We start from the raw sequence: 17,433 nt of genomic DNA on the forward strand, positions 1-17,433 counted from the left end.
TCTCCAAACGAGTGAGCTCCCCTTCTACCTTCTCGAGCAAAGCGTAAGGCACTGGGCGCGCCCGGAAATAGCGCGGTGTGGCTCCTGGTTCAACTTGGATACGGGCTACGGCCCCTTTTATTTTCCCCAGACCAGGCTGGAATACCTCTGGGTATCGTCCTAGCACCTCAGTCAACCCTCCAGAAACTGTTTGGAGGATGTGCTGCCATTGCAACCGCAAATGGCGCAACCAGTCCCGACCCAACAGGCTGGGCCCATGGCCACGCACTACGATAAGTGGGAAACGCCCCTCCTGGCGTCCATAGACAACAGGGGTCATTGTAGTTCCTGCAATGTCCAGTGGTTCCCCCGTGTAGGTGGCCAACCTGGCCTGTGAGTCAGTTAGTGTAAGGGTCTGTATACCCTGCTTGATGCGGTCGAATGTCCTCTGGGCGATCACGGAGACCGCTGCGCCAGTATCCAACTCCATCTCCAGCGGGTGGCCATTGACCCGTACTGTCACCTTAATGGGGGCCACACGGGGAGCTGCCACACAATGCAGCTGCAGGCAGTCGTCCTCCGTCTCCACGTCCTCAGGAGTGGTCGCCGCAGGTTCATCCACATGGAAGGTACGGCCTCTGGGCTGGTCCCAGTTACGGCCCCTGGGCTGGTCCCAGTTTCGGTCGGAACGACGGCGCCTCTGGCGTCCCCAGGACCGCCGTCCGCGACGGGGTCGGCGCCTACAAGTCTGACACGGACATGGCTCCTCATCCATTGGCTCTGGAGAAGGCTCCCTTCGGGGAGGAATGTCCGATGGCCACTGGCGTCGGTCTGGTCGTTGCCTCGCCCAAGGTACCGCAGGAGTGCGGGGGGACGTTTTTGGGCGGAAAGGGTTTCGCCCCAAGGCATGCACTTCCATTCCCTGTAGCTCCTGTACTCCTCGCTCTGCGCTCTCTCGGGACAAGACAATTTGTATTGCCTGTTGAAAAGTCAATGTTGGCTCCGCTAACAACTTTCTCTGGGTGGCCGCATTGTTAATACCGCAAACCAAACGGTCGCGTAACATTTCTGACAAGGTCTCACCATAGTCACAGTATTCCGCAATCCCGCGTAGCCTGGATAAAAAATCGGCAAGGGATTCTCCAGGGGTCCTCTCAGCGGTATTAAAGCGGTAACGCTTGACTATCGTGGACGGGGTTGGGTTAAAGTGTTGCCCCACTATATTCACAAGTTCGTCAAACGTTTTGGTGTCCGGCGCAGCTGGGTACGTAAGGCTCCTAATCACCCCAAACGTATGCGGCCCGCAGGCGGTGAGCAATATGACCACCTGGCGCTCGTTTTCAGTGATATTGTTTGCCCGGAAATAGTAACGCATCCGTTGCGTGTACTGGTTCCAGCTTTCCAGCGCAGCATCAAAAACATCCAAACGTCCGTACAGAGGCATGGTATAATGGAGAACAACTTCCAACCTGTATCCAACAAAAATCCAGGGAGGTGGCTTCAGCAGTGTAGACAGCTATTCACTTTTACCTTCGTCGCCAGTTTTGTAAAGGCCCCGAATAATCCAGCACGAGGATACAAAATAATAAAGTTTATTTACTATGACAATATATACATAGTAGTAGCAGTAACTTCCCTTGCTACCTTCTCCTTCCTCCTGGTTCCTGGACTGGCCAGCTTATTTATAGTAGGAGTTTCTCCGCCCCCCTCATTGGGGAAGTTCACACTCCCATAGGATTGTGGGATAATCATTAGTCCCCAGCCAATCGTCAGTAGGCAGGTTATAACAATTACACAGGCTTAATTGAACGCGATTGGTGGAACAGATGGAGGAGGACTTTAAGAGATGGGACATGGTGTCCCTGTCACTGGCAGGTAGGGTGCAGGCGGTTAAAATGGTGGTCCTCCCGAGATTCCTTTTTGTGTTTCAGTGCCTCCCGGAAGGCTTTTTTCAAGAGAATCGAGAAGAGTATTATGAGTTTTATGTGGGCGGGGAAGACCCCGAGAGTGAGGAGGGGATTTTTGCAGCGTAGCAGGGACAGGGGGGGGGTTGGCACTACCGAGCCTAAACGACTATTACTGGGCTGCCAATGTTTCAATGGTGTGTAAGTGGATGGGAGAAGGGGAGGGAGTGGCGTGGAAGAGATTGGAGAGGGCGTCCTGCAGGGGGACTAGCCTACAAGCAATGGTGACGGCACCGCTGCCGTTCTCACCGAAGAAATACACCACAAGCCTGGTGGTGGTGGCTACATTGAAAATTTGGGGACAGTGGAGACGGCATAGGGGAAAGACGGGAGCCTCGGTGCGGTCCCCGATAGGATATAACCATAGGTTTGTTCCGGGGAGAATGGATGGGGGATTTGGAGCATGGCAAAGAGCTGGGGTAGTACAATTGAGAGATCTGTTCGTGGATGGGGTGTTTGCGAGTCTGGGTGCGCTGACGGAAAAGTATGGGTTGCCCCAAGGGAATGCATTTCGGTATATGCAACTGAGGGCTTTCGCGAGGCAACAGGTGAGGGAATTTTTGCAGCTCCCGAGGCAGGAGGTGCAGGATAGAGTGATCTCAGAGACATGGGTGGGGGATGGTGAGGGAAATGAGGGACGAGGGGGAGATCATGGTAGATGAGCTGAAAGGGAAATGGGAAGAAGAGCTGGGGGAGGAGATTGAGGAGGGGCTGTGGGCTGACGCCCTACATAGGGTAAACTCATCGTCCTCGTGTGCCAGGCTAAGCCTGATACAATTCAAGGTTCTACACAGGGCGCATTTGACTGGAGCACGGCTCAGTAGATTTTTTGGGGTAGAGGATAGGTGTGGGAGATGCTCGAGAAGACCAGCGACTCACACCCACATGTTCTGGTCATGCCTGGCACTACAGGGGTTCTGGGTGGGGGTGACAAAGGTGCTTTCGAAGGTGGTGGGGGTCCGGGTCGAACCATGCTGGGGGTTGGCTATATTCGGGGTTGCAGAAGAGCTGGGAGTGCAGGAGGTGAGAGAGGCTGATGTTTTGGCCTTTGCGTCCCTAGTAGGCCGGCGCAGGATATTGTTAATGTGGAAGGAAGCCAAACCCCCAGGTGTGGAGACCTGGATAAATGACGTGGCAGGGTTTATAAAGTTAGAACGGATCAAGTTCGTATTAAGAGGTTCGGCTCAAGGGTTCACCAGGTTCAACCGTTCGTCAACTACCTCACAGAAAGATAGAGGGAATGGAAAAGAAGAAAACAACAGCAGCAACCCAGGGGGAGTGGGGGGGGGGGAGAGGGGGGGGGGGGGGAGGAATCGGACGGACTCTCAGGGATGTCATTGTATATGTATAGACACTTGTTATAGGTAATGTATATTGGATTGTTGGATTGTATCTTTGGAGAGTAACTATTTTGGACAAGGCAGTTGCCACTTGGTTTTGTTTTTGTTTTTTCTATATTATTTATTTATTTGTTTAAAATTGGCCACGGTTATTTATATTGCTTTGTTGTTCAAAAGAAAAACTATGCACTGTTATGTTTGGCCACAAAATTTTGAATAAAATATATATATATTTTTTTTAAAGTTATCAAGGCACCACATTTTGAAATTCCTTCTGCTCTCCCCCCATCTTATACCTTATCATATCTTGATGATCCAAGACTTGGAACAGAGCAATCCAGGCTGGCACTCCAGAGGGAGTGCTGCACTGTCTGGCGATGTTGTCTTTCAGAGGCATTTACCCAAGTTCCCATCTGCCCTCTCAGGCAGACATGCAAGACTGCGTGGCATTATTTCAAAGAAGAGCAGGGGAGTTAACCCTGATGTCTTGAGGTCGATACTTAACCCTTAATACACAGCATTAAAAACAAATTATCACTACGACATTGCTGTGTGTGGGAGTTTGCTGTGTGCCAAGTAACAACTGTGTGTTTCGAAGATTTTAATGGTGACTGCACTTCATTGTGCGTAAAGTGCTTTGGGGCAGCCAGTGGTAATGAGAGGCATTATATAAATGCAACTCCTTTTTCTCTTTATGAGTCAACATCCATTTGTTTGACTTCACATCTGTAAATTTGTGATTTATGTTGACCTAAAGCCCATTTATAAACATGTGTGTATGATGTTAAGGGCATGACGTTTTGAAATCCGGAAATGATGTCCCCGACGACTTGTGATGATAATATAATAAAGTAAATGTTTATTAATAAATAGAGGGAAAATAGAATTACACTTGAGCATGACAGTGACTTCACACAGTAACGATTCATTTGACTACCTTCACAGCTCACCTTCCCCATCTGCTGCACAGCACCTTGTAGAATGCCTTTAATTCTCTCTTGGGGTGCCCTCTGAGGTAAACAGCAGCTGGCTTTTCAGAAATAGTTTTGTTCACACTGCTTGCTGGAAGTTTGACCAGCTATTCCTGCTGTCTGCTGAGCTCTAAAGCCTTTGTAGCTATCAGCATCTCCTTTAATAGGTTCTTTCCCTTACATCTCCCCACTGTCCCATCAGGTCTCGTTAGAACTGCACTCTCCGGAATTGATTCATTTAATCTCTTTAGCTTTTAAAATTTGAAAGAAAAGTGAACTCACTCTGTCCATGCTTTACCTGTGACACCTTTCTCTTCCACCTTGCATATCTTCTCCTTTGAATCACGGCAACCCATTTAAAATCTACTTCTGTTCTGTCAACATCCACACTGAATTACCTGATGTGAACATTTGTTTGAAGTCCTGTTAAGCTCACGGCCACATCAAACCCACAGTTTCTATTCACACAGTCACTCTGTCCCTTTAATTACCACCCAGTTTAACTATGACACTGATAAAACCAAAAAATAAAATCAGCATTTCTTGGGTTTTTTTTGACAATCAGTACATTCTATTAAATCTGTGTGACAGATCAGCTGGAAGATTAAGTAATTGTTAACTGTGGACATGTGGGACTTCCGGTTGCGGCAATGCTGAACTAAGTCGCACGTTCGGCAGCTCCCGCCAGAAACGGACTTTTGGGCTCGTTTGAGGGGTCCCAGCGGCATTTGTTCGACGTTTACCAGTGTGGGAAGGAGACAGTACGATTTCCCCGGCACTGTATGGATTGGACCAGGAGTGGAACGGTGAAAAAAGTAATTCTGGTGCAGCGAAAAGTGCGAGGGAGGAAAGCCAAGATGGCGGCTGGTGGAGACCAGGCAGCGTGGGCGCAGTGGGCACAAGAGCAGCAGGGGTTTCTCAAGCGCTGCTTCACGGAATTGAAAGCAGAGCTGCTGGAGCCGATGAAGGCTTCGATCGACAAGCTGGTCGAGAGCCAGAAGGCCCAAGGGGTGGCGATCCAGGAGGTGCGGCAGAAAGCCTCGGAGAATGAGGACGAGATATTGCGCCTGGAGGTGAAGGTGGAGGCGTAAGAGGCGCTACATAAGAAATGGCAGGAGAAGTTCGAGGACATGGAAAATTGTTCGAGGAGAAAGAATCTGCGGATTCTGGATCTCCCAGAGGGAGTGGAGGGGTCGGATGCTGGTGCATATGTGGTCACGATGCTGAACACGTTGATGGGTGCGGGTGCCTTTCCAAGGCCCCTGGAGCTGGATGGGGCCCAACAAGTCCTGGCGAGGAGGCCCAAGTCTTAACAAGCCGCCGCGGGCGGTATTGGTGCGGTTCCAACGCTTGGTGGACAGGGAGTGTGTCCTAAGATGGGCAAAAAAGGAGCGGAGCAGCAGGTGGGAGAATGCAGAGGTCCGTATATACCAGGACTGGAGCGCGGAGGTGGCCATGAAGAGGGCCGGGTACAATCGGGCTAAGGCGGTTCTGCATCGGAAGGGGGTGAAATTCGGGATGCTGCAGCCGGCGCGACTGTGGGTCACGTTTAAGGACCATTACTTTGAGACGCCGGAGGAGGCGGGGACCTTTATTCAGGCCAAAAAGTTGGACACGGGCTGAGGGTCGGTTGTGAGGGGAGGTCGCAGGGGGCTGTGGTTACTGTGCTTTGGGGGATGTTCTATTCTGTTCTGTATTGTTTCCTTGGGTGCTGGGTGGGGTAGGGTGAAATGGTTCAAATTGGGGGTTTTGTGAGAGTGTGGGCGTCGGTGGTTGGAAGGACGGGGCCCCGTTGGGCGGGGGGGGGGGGGGGGGAGGCCCGAGGTGGGGGAGCTGGGATTAGGCCGCAAAAGGGAGATGCGCCAGAGAGGGCGCGGCCGGTCTGATGGAAAGCGCGGGCTTTTTCCCATGCTAGGGAAGGAAGGGGGCAGGGCCGGGGGGGAAGGATGGTGTTGGAGAGGAGTGCCCGCTGATGGACAGGAGGAGGAGGAGGGGGGGGGGGAAACTACCACACTGGGGGGTCGATGGAATAGCGGGAGTGGCCGGGGTCTGCAGGAGTCAGCTGACTTACAGGAGTGCTGTGGGGGAAGCAACGCAGCTAGGGGGGACCTTGCTGGGGGAGGGGGGAAGGGGGGATGTGGGTTGCTGCTGCATTGGCCAAAGGTGAGCTGGAGCTCGGAGAGAGAGTCGGGGCGGGGGTCTGCCGCTGGGGGGAATGGAGAGTGCGGGAACGTGGCTGGCCTAAAAAAGGGGATGGCTAATCGGCAGGGGGGGTGGGAAGCCCCCTGATCCGGCTGATAACTTGGAATGTGAGAGGCCCGAACGGGCTGGTCAAGAGGACCAGTGTGTTCGTGCACCTGAAGGGACTGAAGGCAGATGTGGTTATGCTCCAGGAGACGCATTTGAGGGTGGCAGACCAGGTTAGGCTGAGAAAGGGGTGGGTAGGTTTTCCACTCTGGGTTGGACGCAAAGAATCGAGGGGTGGCGATTTTGGTGGGGACGCGGGTGCCGTTTGAGGCGCTGAACGTCGTGGCAGGCAATGGAGGTAGGTATGTGATGGTGAGTGGTAAGCTACAGGGGGTGCGGGTGGTATTAGTGAATGTATATGCCCCGAATTGGGCCGATGCCGGATTTATGCGGCGCATGTTGGGCCGGATTCCAGACCTGGAGGGAGGGAGCTTGATTCTGGGGGGGGGACTTCAACACGGTGCTGGATCCAGCATTGGACCGCTCCAGGTCCAGGACGGGTAAGAGGCCAGCGGCGGCCAAGGTGCTGAGGGGGCTTATGGACCAGATGGGAGGAGTGGACCCATGGAGATTTGTCAGGCCGGGGGCCAGGGAATTTTCTTTTTTTTCCCACGTCCATAAAGCCTACTCCCGGATAGACTTCTTCGTTATGAGCAGGGCACTAATTCCGAGGGTGGAGGACACGGAGTATTCGGGATAGCCATCTCAGACCATGCCCCGCATTGGGTGGAGCTGGAGCTAGGGGAGGAGAGGGACCAGTGCCCGCTGTGGCACCTGGATGTCGGCTTGCTGGCGTATGAGGAGGTGAGCGGGCGGATCCGGGGTTGCATTGAAAGCTATCTAGAGGCTAACGATAATGGGGAGGGCAGGTGGGGGTGGTCTGGGAGGCGCTGAAGGCAGTAATTAGGGGAGAGCTAATCTACACTAGGGCCCACAAGGAGAAGAAGGAGAGGAGAGAGAGGGAGAGATTGGTGGGGGAGATTTTAAGGGTGGATAGGAGGTATGCAGAGGTCCCCGAAGAGGGACTACTCAAGGAGCGACGAAGTCTCCAGGCCGAGTTCGACCTGTTGACCACCAAGAAGGCAGAGGTGCAGTGGAGGAAAGCGCAAGGGGCGGTGTATGAATACAGGGAAAAGGCTAGCCGGATGTTGGCACAGCAGCTTCGGAAGCGGGAGGCAGTGAGGGAGATTGGGGGAGTTAGGGATAAAGGGGGGAACACGGTGCTGAGTGCGGTGGGAATAAATGGGGTATTTCGAGACTTTTATGAGGGGCTGTATCGGTCGGAGGAGGGGGGGATGCGTCGATTTTTGGATCGACTGAGGTTCCCGAGGGTGGAGGAGGAGCAGGTGGCTGGGCTTGGGGCACCGGTAGGGCTGGAGGAGCTGACTAAGGGGCTGGGGAGTATGCAGACAGGGAAGGCACCGGGGCCAGATGGGTACCCGGTGGAATTTTACCGGAAGTACATGGACCTGCTGGGCCCTCTATTAGTGAGGATTTTCAATGAGGCGAGGGAGGGGGGGCCCTACCCCCGACTATGTCCAGGACTTGATCTCGCTGATCTTGAACCAGGACAAGGACTCATTACAGTGTGGGTCGTATAGGCCAATCTCTCTCCTCAACGTGGACGCGAAGCTGTTAGCTAAGGTGTTGGCTACCAGAATTGGGGACTGTGTCCCGGGGGTGATTCACGAGGACCAGACGGGTTATGTTAAGGGAAGGCAGCTGAATACCAATGTGCGGAGGCTCCTTAACGTAATCGTGATGCCTACAGTGGAGGGGGAGGCGGAGATAGTGGCGGCGATGGACGCGGAGAAGGCCTTCGATAGGGTGGAGTGGGGGTACCTCTGGGAAGTGTTGAGGAGGTTTAGGTTCGGGGAGGGGTTCACTAGTTGGGCTCGGCTACTTTACGAAGCCCCGGTGGCGAGTGTGGCCACGAACCGGAGGAGGTCGGAATTCTTTTGGCTGTACCGGGGGACGAGGCAGGAGTGCCCCCTATTCCCCTTGCTATTTGCATTGGCAATTGAGCCTTTGGCTATGGCTCTAATAGAGTCCAGGAACTGGAGGGGGCTGGTCCGGGGTGGGGGGGGAGACACCGGGTTTCGTTGTATGCCGATGACCTGTTACTGTATGTGGCGGACCCAGTGGGGAGGATGCCGGAGGTGATGCGGATCCTCAAGGAGTTTGGGGACTTTTCCGAGGATGAGCTCAACGTGGGAAAGAGTGAGCTCTTCGTGGGACACCCAGGGGACCAGGGAAGGGGGATAGACGAGCTTCCACTGAAGAGGACGGAAAGGAGTTTTCGGTACCTGGGGATCCAGGTGGCCAGGAGCTGGGGGGCCCTACACAAGCTCAACTTGACGAGGCTGGTGGAGCAGATGGAGGAGGAGTTTAAAAGGTGGGATATGGTGCCACTCTACTTGGCGGGTAGCGTGCAGTCGGTGAAGATGATGGTGCTCCCGTGGTTCCTTTTTATATTCCAGTACCTCCCCATCCTGATCCCTAAGGCCTTTTTTAAGCGGGTCAGTAGGAGCATCATGGGATTCATGTGGGTGAAAAAGACCCCGAGGGTGAGAAGGGTGTTTCTGGAGCGGAGTAGGGACAGGGGAGGGTTATCGTTACCTAATCTGTGTGGGTATTACTGGGCTGCCAATGTGGCGATGATACACAAGTGGGTAATGGAGGGGAGGGGCGGCGTGGAAGAGGCTGGAGATGGCGTCCTGTGTGGGCACGAGTCTGAGAACGCTGGTGACAGCACCGCTGCAGCTCCCGCTGACTAGGTACACCACGAGTCCGGTGGTGGCGGCGACTTTGGAAATCTGGGGGCAGTGGAGGCGCCACAGGGGTGAGGTAGAAGCTTCGGTTTGGTCCCCGATCCGGGAGAACCATTGGTTTGTCCCGGGGAGAATGGATGGAGGGTTCCTGAGCTGGCACAGGGCAGGAATTAGAAGAATGGGGGACTTGTTTTTAGATGGGACGTTTGCGAGCCTTGGGGCGCTGGAGGAAAAATTTGGGCTTCCCCCCGGAAATGCCTTCAGGTACATGCAGGTAAGGGCGTTTGCAAGACGGCAGATGAGGGAGTTCCCGCTGCTTCCAGCACTCAGGATCCAGGATAGGGTGCTCTCGGGGTTGTGGGTGGAAGAGGGCAGGGTCTTGGCGATTTAACAGGAGATGCAGGAGGAGGAGGTGACCTCAGTGGAGGAGCTAAAGGGTAAAAGGGAGGAGGAGCTTGGGGAGGAGATAGACGAGGGTACATGGGCGGACGCCCTGGGTAGGGTTAATTCTTCCTCCTCTTGTGCCAGGCTTAGCCTGATACAATTTAAGGTTCTTCACAGTGCGCATTTGACAGGCGCGAGGCTGAGCAGGTTCTTTGGGGTGGAAGACAGGTGTGGGAGGTGCTCGGGGAGCCCAGCAAATCATACCCATATGTTCTGGGCCTGCCCGGCACTGGATGGGTTCTGGAGGGGTATTGCGAGGACGGTGTCTAAGGTGGTGAACACCCGGGTTAAGCTGAGCTGGGAGTTAGCACTATTTGGGGTATCGGACGAGCCGGGAGTGCAGGAGGCGAAAGAGGCCGGTATTCTGGCCTTTGTGTCCCTGGTAGCCCGGCGGAGGATTCTGCTGCAGTGGAAGGATGCGAGGCCCCCGAGCGATCAGCGACATGGCAGGGTTCATTAAATTGGAGAGGGTAAAATTTGCCTTGAGAGGGTCTGTGCAAGGGTTCTTCAGGCGGTGGCAACCGTTCCTAACCTTTCTAACGGGGCGTTAGGAGGTGGTCAGCAGCAGCAGCAACCCGAGGGGGGGGGGGTACTTTATGTTTTCTACTGTGTTTATTAATGCTTAATGGGGTGTTTGTATCTTGGGGGACTTCGTGAGGCAGAGACTTTATTGCATTTCACAAGGGTTTTTTTTAGCCCTGCCATGGATGTGTGTGAAGACCTTCCTTGGTAAAGATGCATCTCCGTCCGTCTGGAACCTCCAGTCTTCCAACCCTCATAAGATCTCAGCACTGCTGCAGTTCTGGCCACTTGCACATCCCCAATTTTAATCAGTTCACAGTTGGCACCCATAACTTCTGCCGTCTGGGACTGAAGCTCTGTTATTTCCTCCCTCAGCGTCTCTGCCTCTCCACCTCTCGCTTCTCCTTTAAGACAAAACACTCCTCAAAAACTAACTCTTGGACTAAACCTTTGGCACAATTGTCCCCCTGTCTCCTGATGCCATGTTTTGTTTGGTGACATTCTGGTCAAGTGTCTTCGGATGTTTGGCTGTGTTAAATTGAAGTTAATAATAATTAATAATCTTTATTTTCACAAGTAGGCTGACATTAACACTACAATGAAGTCACCGTGAAAAGCCCCGAGTCGCCACACTCCAGTGCCTGTTCGGGTACACTGAGGGAGAATTCAGAATGTCCAAATTATCTTTTGGGACTTGTGGGAGGAAACTGGAGCACCCGGAGGAAGCCCATGCAGACACAAGGAGACAGTGCAGACTCCGCAGACACAGGGAGAACGTGCAGACTCCGCAGACAGTGACCCAAGCTGGGAATCGAACCTGGGACCTGGGTGCTGTGAAGCAACAGTGCTAACCACTGTGCTACCGTACCGCCCAGTTGTTGCTGTATTGTCAAGGTTTAGGTTTCTTTGAACTGCAACAAATCATTTTTTAAAAATAAAATTTAGAGTACCCAATTCATTTTTTCCAATTAAGGGGCAATTTTGCGTGGCCAATCTGCCGAGCCTGCACATCTTTGGGTTGTGGGGGCGAAACCCACGCAAACACGGGGAGAAACTGTAACAAATCAGACAACACTTTTGGAGTCAACAATTTGAGACATCCTGAGAAGGCTAAGCTGATACCTCGTTGGGGCAGGAGGTGTAATGTGTAAATTCTCTGTATCTAATCTCACAGCGAAATGCTTTCACAAGTTGTCAGCACTCCTTGTGTGCAGCAGTAACATAATACTCCAATGGGGGGAGCATGCTAGCTGTGCATAATTCATTTCTTTGTAAAGTATGAAAGCCAGCAATTTACTGGGTTAAAGTTCAGTTTCCCTTTAAGCCGTTCTTGCTTTTTTCTCCAATTATGGTTTAATTAATTTCAGGAACCGTTTTTTTTAAAAATCACTTGGAATGTTTTTCGCTCGTCTCAAACAGCTCAGTGTAACTTGGTATCATGCCAAGTGCCTCCCGCTGTACACCGCACCGAGTAGTCATTTTGCAGTAACCTGTGGACACTCGGGCTGGTGCAACTATGGGGCTCGTCACACCAATTCCCACCAGTCAGCACCATTTCTCGACGATAAAACACAAATGCAGCACAACACAGGAGTACATTCCCTTTGTGGTGCCACTCCAAACACTCCCAGGTGAATCACTGAACATGAGTTGCAGAGTGTAAGTCCTATGTTGCATTTCAAAGACTTCCAGGACAGGTACAGCACAGGTTAGGGGTGGAGGAAAGCTCCCTGGACATTCAGTGGCAGGTACAGCACAGGTTAGATACAGAGTAAACTTTCCTACACGACGGTCCTTCTGAAACTGCCTTGGTTTTTTAAAAATACATTTAGTGTACCCAATTCATTTTTTCCAATTAAGGGGCAATTTAGTGTTGCCAATCCACTGAACCTGCACATCTTTTGGGTTGTGGGGGCGAAACCCACGCAAACACGGGAAGAATGTGCAAACTCCACACGGACAGTAACCCAGAGCCCGGATCGAACCTGGAACCTTGGCGCCATGAGGCAGCAATGCTAACCACTGCACCACCGTGCTGCCCCCGAAACTGCCTTGGTTGACAGACCCCCTTCCAAATGGATATGTCATGAAGCCTTCATTTCATTTATGGTACTGAGCCTGGTGTGGCAACTGCTCAGTCCAAGATCGCAAGAAACTGCAGAGTGTGGTGAACATAGCCCAACTCATCACACAAGCTTGTCATCCCCACACTGATTCTGTATACCCCTCCGGCTGCCTCAGGAAGGCAGACAGCATTATCAGAGACCCCTCCCACCCAGACATTGCCTTCTTCCAGACCCTTCCATCAGGCAGAAGGTACAGAAGTCTGAAGACTCGCACATCCAGACATAGGAACAGCTTCTTCCCCACAGCTACAAGACTCCTCAACGACTCCCCCTCGGACTGATCTGTTCCCTGTAAGAACACTATTCACGATGCCCTATGCTGCTCTTGCTCACGTATTTGCTTTGTTTGACCCCTTGTTCCGCACTGTAACCAATCACTGTTTGTCGATGTACCATTTGTCAATGTTCTCTGTTGATTATTCTTTTGTCTACTATCTACGTACTGTGTACGTTCCCTTGGCCGCAGAAAAATACTTTTCACTGTACTTTGGTACATGTGATAATAAATCAAATCAATCAATCAATCAAAAAATAATTATTTAATGGGAATACTCTCCAAACCTGTGACTCATCCCATCTCAAAGAACAAGGGCAGCAGATGCATGGAAACACCACCAATTGCAAGAACCTCTCCAGGTCTCATGCTGTCCTGACCTGGAACGATATCGCCGTTCCTTCGCTGTGTCGCTGGTCCAAGCTGTAACTCCTTTCCCAATAGCACCAGGTGCACCGACAACACATGGACGGCAGTGGTTCAAAACGATGGCGATCCAAGGCCCTCTCAAAAGGCATTTGGGAATGAGTGATAAATGCTGGTGTTGCCAGTGATACCCATATCTCGTGAAAGCATTAAAAAAAAACATAAGCCTGAATGTTGTCCGGTTCTCACTATATATTGGCATGGAGATGTCATACATCGTTCTAAATGTTGTGCAATCATGAGCGAATACCCCCACCACTGACCTTATGGGCGGAAATAAACCAAAAAGCGTTTGTGTCATTTTGTGGGTTTGACAGGGTGGTCCCTGCCAGCTTTATGGGTGAGATCCACACCAGTATTCATCACACACAGCCTTTTTTTTTAGGTCTTGGGGAATTTCTCCCTGGTCTAGCCCTTGCTTAGAAATCTTTTCAACAGTGGACAGCTGAACTCGCCGATGAGACCAGCTCCTTAGAGATCGGGCCATTATTTTGAAAGGGTGCCTCGATCTCGAAGTGAGCTTGTGGGTCCCCCACACCTATGGACAATGTCACCCTCCGCACACAGGGGTATTAACCCCCTTCTCCCCATGTGACTCCAGACCCACAGTATGGTAGTACCAGGTATTGCGGTACCTGAGAGGCTGATGACCATTGGTTAGACCCAGGTGTCTACCATTGGCTGTATTACGTAGCTCCGCCCTGAAAGCGGAGTATAAGTGATGGTGCCGTCCCAGCAGCCTTCACTCTCTGTATCAAAGCTGCTGGGGAACAGGTTCTAGTAGATTAAAGCCTTCAGTTATGAAATCACTTCGCCTTGAGTGTAATTGATTGCGCATCAATTTAATCTACTAGACTTAAAGCTGGAAGGATGGATCTCCGAATCAAACCGGAGTGCCTTCAACTCAGCCCCCACGCGGAGAGCTCAGCTGCAATTTTTAAACACTGGCTGGCGTGCTTTAAAGGCTACCTCGAGACGGCCGGAGACACCCCCACAGAAGGAAAGAAAATGCATCTCCTGCGCTCAAGGGTCAGCCCTGGGATCTACCCCCTTATCGAGGAGGCGGCGAACTATGATGCCACGATCGAACTGCTAGAAGGACACTATATCCACCCTATAAACCAGGTCTACGCTCGTCACCTGCTTGCGACTAGACGGCAAAGCCCCGAAGAATCGTTATAAGATTTCTACTGGGCGCTACTGGTGCTGGGCCGAAACTGTGGCTCCCCGAAAGTTTCGGGGAGCGAGCACACGGAACTTTTAATCAGGGATGCTTTCGTAGCTGGTATGAGCTCCCCAGATATCCGCCGAAGACTCCTAGAAAGGGACACTCTTGGACTTAGAGAGGCACGATCCCTGGCAGGGTCCATGGACGTTGCCTACAGAAACGCGCAGTCCTATGCGCCCGACCGCGTGGCGGCCCCCTGGGCTGCGTGGCATCCCGCAGCGGCATCCCCACAGACCTTCCCCCTGACCCCGCAGGCCTGCGCTACGAGACGGCCCGCTAACGCCGCCGGGCCCCGCTGTTTCTTCTGTGGGCAGGCGAATCATCCCCGCCCGCGCTGCCTGGCCCGCACCGCCACCTGCAAAGGGTGCGGCATGAAGGGCCACTTTGTAGGGGTCTGCCAGGCCCGCCACGGTCTCCAGCGTCTATGGACCGCCGCGGCAACCCCTCCTTCAGGCCCTGACCAGCCAGCGCTCACCGCCACCCCCCTATCCTAGGGCCACGTGCGACCCACGTGCGCGGCCATCTTGCTCCCCCCGGACACCATGCTGGATGGGTTGGCGTCGCCTTTTTGTCCATCGCCGCCGCCATTTTGTTCATTCCCGGACACCATGTGCGACCCATGGGTGACGCCATCTTGGATGGGGCCCCAGGCCCTCAGCACGGCCAACTACACGCTGCCCGATCAGAACTCGCAATTGCTTCAACTGGCCTCGTTGACACTGGACCAAAGTCGACCCCGGACACTCGCAACGGCTACAACAACGGTCTTCATCAACGGCCACGAGACGTCTTGCCTGATTAACTCTGGGAGCACGGAAAGTTTTGTTCACCCCGACACGGTAAGGCGCTGTTCACTTGTAACCCACCCTGCAAATCAAAGGATCTCCCTGGCCTCCGGTTCACACTCGGTGGAGATAAAGGGGTTCTGCCTAGCGAACCTCACTGTCCAAGGCAGGAAATTCAACAATTTCCACCTGTATGTCCTGCCGCACCTCTGCGCGGCTACCCTCCTGGGGCTGGACTTTCAATGCCATTTGCAAAGCCTGACCTTTAAATTCAGCGGCCCTATACCTCCCCTTACTGTCTGCAGACTCGCGACCCTTACGGTCGACCCGCCTTCCCTGTTTGCGAACCTCACCCGGATTGCAAACCCATCGCCACCAGGAGCACGCGGTACAGTGCCCAGGACCGGACCTTCATCAGGTCAGAGGTCCAAAGGCTGCTGGGGTGTAGGGTTCATCGAAGCGAGCAACAGTCCCTGGAGAGCTCATGTAGTTGTGGTAAAGACCGGGGAAAAGCATAGGATGGTCATTGACTACAGTCAGACCATCAACAGGTTTACGCAGCTGGACGCGTTCCCTCTCCCCTGTATAGCCGACCTGGTAAACATGATCGCGCAATACAAGGTCTTCTCCACGGTGGATCTCAAGTCCGCCGACCACCAGCTACCCCTCCGTAATAGTAACCGCAAGTACACTGCCTTCGAAGCAGATGGGGGCTCTTATCAATTTTTAAGAATTCCCTTTGGTGTCACTAATGGGGTCTCGGTCTTCCAGCGAGAGATGGACCGAATGGTTGACCGGCACGGCTTACACGCAACGTTCCCGTATCTGGATAACGTCACTGCGGCCATGACCAGCAGGACCACGACACCAACCTCCGCAAATTTCTCCAGACTGTGAAAATCCTTAATCTGACATACAATCAGGATAAATGCGTGTTTAGCACCGACCGTCTAGCCATTCTAGGCTACGTAGTGCGAAGTGGAGTTATAGGCCCCCACCCTGAGCGCATGCGCCCCCTTATGGAGTTCCCCCTGCCCCAAGGCCCTGAAGCGCTGCCTCGGGTTCTTCAGCTATTATGCACAGTGGGTCCCCAACTACGCAGACAAAGCCCGACCCCAAATCCAGTCCACAACCTTCCCCCTGTCGACTGAGGCCCGCCAGGCCTTCAGCCGCATCAAAGCAGACATTGCAAAGGCCACGATGCGCGCCATCGACGAGTCCCTCCCCTTCCAGGTCGAGAGCGATGCGTCCGACGTAGCTCTGGTGGCCACCCTCAACCAAGCAGGCAGGCCCATGGCTTTCTTCTCCCGTACCCTCCATGCTTCCGAAATTCGCCATTCCTCGGTCAAAAAAGGGGCACAAGCCATAGTAGAAGCTGTGAGACATTGGAGGCATTTCCTGGCCGGCAGGAGATTCACTCTCCTCACGGACCAACGGTCGGTTGCCTTCATGTTCGATAATGCACAGCGGGGCAAGATTAAAAACGACAAGATCTTGCGGTGGAGGATAGAACTCTCCACCTTCAACAAGATCTTGTACCGTCCGGGGAATCTAAACGAGCCTCCTGATGCCCTGTCCCGCGGCACTTGTGCCACTGCACAAGTGGACCGCCTCCGATCCCTCCATGAGGACCTCTGTCACCCGGGGGTCACTCGCTTTTTCCATTTTGTCAAGACCCGCAACCTGCCCTACTCCATCGAGGAGGTCAGGTCAGTCACCAGGGACTGCCAAATCTGCGCAGAGTGCAAACCGCACTTCTACCGGCCAGCGAGGGCGCACCTGATAAAGGCTTCCCGTCCCTTTGAACACCTCAGCATGGATTTCAAAGGCCCCCTCCCTTCCACCGACCGCAACACGTATTTCCTGAACGTGATTGACGAGTACTCCCGATTCCCTTTCACCATCCCCTGCCCAGACATGACCACAACCACCGTCATCAAGGCCCTCCAGGGTATCTTTACACTGTTCGGTTTCCCCGCGTACATACACAGCGATAGGGGGTCCTCCTTTATGAGCGATGAACTGCGTCAATTCCTGCTCAGGAAGGGCATCGCCTCGAGCAGGACGACCAGTTACAACCCCCGGGGAAAAGGGCAGGTAGAGAGGGAGAACGGAACGGTCTGGAAGACTGTTCTACTGGCTCTACGGTCCAGGGATCTCCCAGTCTCCCGCTGGCAAGAAGTCCTCCCGATGGCCCTCCACGCCATCTGGTCACTGATCTGTACAACCACAAATCAGACACCTCATGAACGTCTCCTAGTTTTCCCCAGGAAGACCTCGCTCCCAACCTGGCTAGCGACACCCGGACCCATCCTGCTTCGGAAGCACGTGCGGGCGCACAAGTCGGACCCGTTGG

The sequence above is a fragment of the Scyliorhinus torazame genome, chromosome 20 (genome assembly GCF_047496885.1).
Source record: "Scyliorhinus torazame isolate Kashiwa2021f chromosome 20, sScyTor2.1, whole genome shotgun sequence".
Taxonomy (NCBI): Eukaryota; Metazoa; Chordata; class Chondrichthyes; order Carcharhiniformes; family Scyliorhinidae; genus Scyliorhinus; species Scyliorhinus torazame.